Source organism: Pteropus vampyrus, unplaced genomic scaffold (genome assembly GCF_000151845.1).
Source record: "Pteropus vampyrus isolate Shadow unplaced genomic scaffold, Pvam_2.0 Scaffold32, whole genome shotgun sequence".
NCBI classification, from domain to species: Eukaryota; Metazoa; Chordata; class Mammalia; order Chiroptera; family Pteropodidae; genus Pteropus; species Pteropus vampyrus.
Genome location: NW_011888813.1, coordinates 4108376 through 4112171, shown reverse-complemented (window position 1 = coordinate 4112171; position 3796 = coordinate 4108376). Strand labels below are relative to the sequence as shown.

General features: G+C 39.8%; 1 pseudogene; it reads left to right on the top strand.

Annotated features, from left to right (window-relative positions):
- Positions 1–1483: 1483 nt before the first annotated feature.
- On the top strand, positions 1484–1602 carry LOC111737929 (annotated as a pseudogene).
- Positions 1603–3796: the final 2194 nt, after the last annotated feature.

Here is a 3796-nt window from a genome sequence, read left to right as displayed (position 1 = left end):
TTTTTTTTTTTAATTTTTATTCTCCTAACTGTAAATGAAAGAGCCAGGTCGAAAGCCCCGGCAGGACACACTAAAGTTCTCCATGATGGGTCTGTGGGATGTCAGTAATCAAATTACTGTCTGTGGACCTAGAATCTTTTGAGCAAAGTGGAAACCTGCCTAGACTCACGTATTTAGTTAACATTTTCAAAGGGAAATCTGGGATTTAAATTTCAGCTGAGTTATGAAAGGACACACCCCTTAAAGTACACATCTCCTGAGTAGAGGATCCCTTCCCTCAGATTCAAACATAATATTCGTTTGTGTTTTAGGATTTGGATTCAGAGATAATTTAATTACTTCTCAGGAAGCCAAATCCTCTGATTTGAGGAAGACAAATGCTGGTAAACAGCAGTACGCATAGATCAAAAGCCTTTTCATTCAGAATGAAAGGATGTGTGTGGAAGCAGCACTCTCCACTGAGCCAAGTTCCACAGTGACACATGCATTGCCCCAGGGAGGGAGGCAGATGTTGACCCTAGAGGTGTGTGCAAGTACCAGACTGGTGTGTTTGACTGACTGAGGGTGAGAGCAGATCAGAGTAAAGAGAAACCCAGCAGGCCTGCAGCTCTGCAGCTCTGCCCTAGAATCTGAACCAATACAATAGCCACCTCTCTAGGGAAGCTTTCTAAAATGCAAAACTCACCCTCCCCTCAAACTGTTCACAGGTAGCCTTTTTTCATTTCTTATCTTGAAGAAAAAGTTGGCTTCAGAAACAAAACGAACCAAAATCTTTGATTTCCATAGTTGAAAACAATTCCAAAGAACTTACCCAGGGAAACTGAAAAAATATATGTGCAGTACATATTTGGAAATAAACATGTTAATCTCCTTTAAAAACTGCCATGTATTTTTATAAGAAAAACAAATTTATTTGTTAATGTAAAATAAAGCATCAGTTCAAAACAATAGGGAAAAGATAGAGCTAGACAACTGGCTAATCTTTGGATAAAATAATTCCGGATCCCTATACGACTCATTGTACCAAAATAAGTTCCGGATGGATTGAGCATTTAAATATAGTTAAATATATTTGTAAAAAAAAAAAAAAGTGAATTTTATTTATACTTTTAAATAGCAAAATCCTTTCTAGATATGACATAAAATTCAGGAGTATAATAGAAAACATTGATAAATTTAACTACATATAATGTTAGAATTCTTTAAGACAAAAATGTCATAATCAAAGTCAAAAAATAAGTGACAAACTGACATTTTTCTAACAAATATGACAAAGAAGGAATGTCATAAATAAATTGAGATTCCTTACAAGTTTATTTTAAAAAGAAAGAGAAATAATCCAATAAGATCAGTAAGAGACCTAAACGAGTAGTTCACAGAAAACAAAATAAAATAAAATAGCCCCTAAATGCAGGAAAGGTTGAAACTCACCCATAATTAAAGAAGTATAAATCTGTACTAAAAAAAAAAAAATGAGTTAGTTTTCTATGGCCATGCCACCCTGAACATGCCCGATCTCATCTGATCTCGGAAGCTAAGCACGATTAGGCCTGGTTAGTACTTGGATGGGAGACCACCTAGGAAGACCAGGTACTGTAGCCTTTTAAAAAAAAAAATGAGTTAGTTTCTCCTATTTTTCTGACAAAGATAAAAGCATTTGCTAATCCTCAGTGTTACCACAGACGTAAAGGAACGGGAGCTCACATACGCTACTGGTGAGAGAGTGAATTGGTGTAATTTTTGAAAGGCAATTGGCAACATCTAATAAACTTATACCTCTAGAAATACATGCCACAGCTATACAAATATAAACATAAATCAATATTTGTTATTCATAACAATCGAGATTCTGGCGACATTTTGTACACCCATCCATAGGGAACTGGTTAAATAAATTATGGAAAAACTATACAACGGACTGCAGCTATTTTAAAAACTGGGCTATCTCTATTTACACTACTATAAAAAAATGTTTAAGACAGATACTTAACTACGAAAAGGCTAGCTGCAGAGATGTGGGTGTAGTATGATCTCATCTGTGAAAATAAAAAAAATGTACTTGAGATTCAGACACATTGGATATCTCTGAAAAGGGACACGGAGTTTCCAAAAACTTCCAATATGATTTTTCTCTTCACAATAGGAATTTCGTTTTTATTTTTACCCTTTTGTATGCTTTTAATTTTTACTGTGAACTGGCTTGACTTTTACAATGAAAATCTGGTTTTCAAAAATAAAAATAGAAACTCATGTGCCACTTAAAATTAATTAAATCAAAAGTTTTACTCAACAAATACATACTGAGGGTGACTACTTACCAGACTGAAGATATAAAGATGTCTACAATGTAAGCCCTGCCCACCAGGAGCTTACCTTATTTCTAGGGAAGCCAAGAGAGAGCCAGGCACCAAAATAATTAAATGCCCACCTAGATGAGTGTGGTAGGAAAGACCCCATCCTTGGAGATACCCAATGCTCTCCCAAGCTGGACACCAAAGAAGCCAATCCTGGACTCGCACAACCAACAGACTTTCCTGTAATCTCAGACACCAGAATAAAAACCCCACCAGGAGACAGGGCCTTCATAACTGCCCCAGGAACTGGAATATAGTCCTCCTTTGAAAGGCCATTGTCAATCACTCGATGAAACATTAACCTCTGGAACTCATCTCTCAGATGGCCTGGGTCAAGGGATCCAGCTTGCAAATATGATGAGCCCACTCTCCACAGGAACTGCAGGTCTAGTTAAGCCTTAGAGAAGGAGCAATTACGAGGAAGAGGGAGAGCGAATGCCTGAGGCTTTCATGATGGGCAGAGGCTTCTCTGCTATGGCTATGTAACAAGTATTATTTGCAAAGCGTCATTGACCCTTCCTCCAAATCCCGCTTTAATGCTAATGCCCAGCTTGTCAAAAAAAGCTTGTTTGATGGCTGCACGGAGAGTTCAGAGGTGGAGTGATTTCCCAGTGCCCCACACTTCCGAATGGCGGGACTCAAAGTCTGCATTTTTCCCCACACGGCCCCTCTGTCAGAAGGAAAGGCTGAGGTCAAGGAACAATCCAACATCTAAAGACTAACAGGCCCTTCAGAGCCCAGGGCCCCATGTCTTCTTTCCACCTGCAGCTCCTGGTGAAGATCCGCCAACGGGACTAATGAGGTGGCACAGTCTAATCCCACCAGGAATATGGCCTTAAGCAGAGATCCAAATCAAAAGGTTCCACACACAGGGGCAGAAATTAAAGATGAGAAAAGTTCCACTAGGCTGGGCAGAGGAGAATGTCAGTACCCCTCATCTGCAACCCAGTGATTTTAGCTTTCATGAACAAGTGTGGACTCTTCCCCTTCAAACTATGTGTAATCTCAACAGAGGGGCCCTCTGTACATGCATAGAATGGAACAGCCCCACCACCTTCACAACTGCTACTCAGAGAGCCTCATAGAACTACTGTGAATGCCACAAATCAAGTGGGAAGGAGATGATGGGGACATTCTCACCACTTTCCACAGGGAGAAAAAGCCCCTGGGCAGGTCAGGGTTGAGGACTGGACAGAGAGAGTCAGAGACCTGGTCTTCTGTACCAACACGGCAAGACCTCAGAAAAATCACAACTTCTCTGGGACACAGTGACCTTATCTAGAAAATACTGCCTACTACACAAGTTATCGGGGTTGTGGGGGTTCATAAAGAGCCACCCCAAGATTTATTAGACCCACCAGAATAAACTTGAGGGTAGAAGCAAGTTTGTTCCTCCCCCACAGAGTAAACTAAGGCAACACTAGTAAATGAGCTTCATTAAT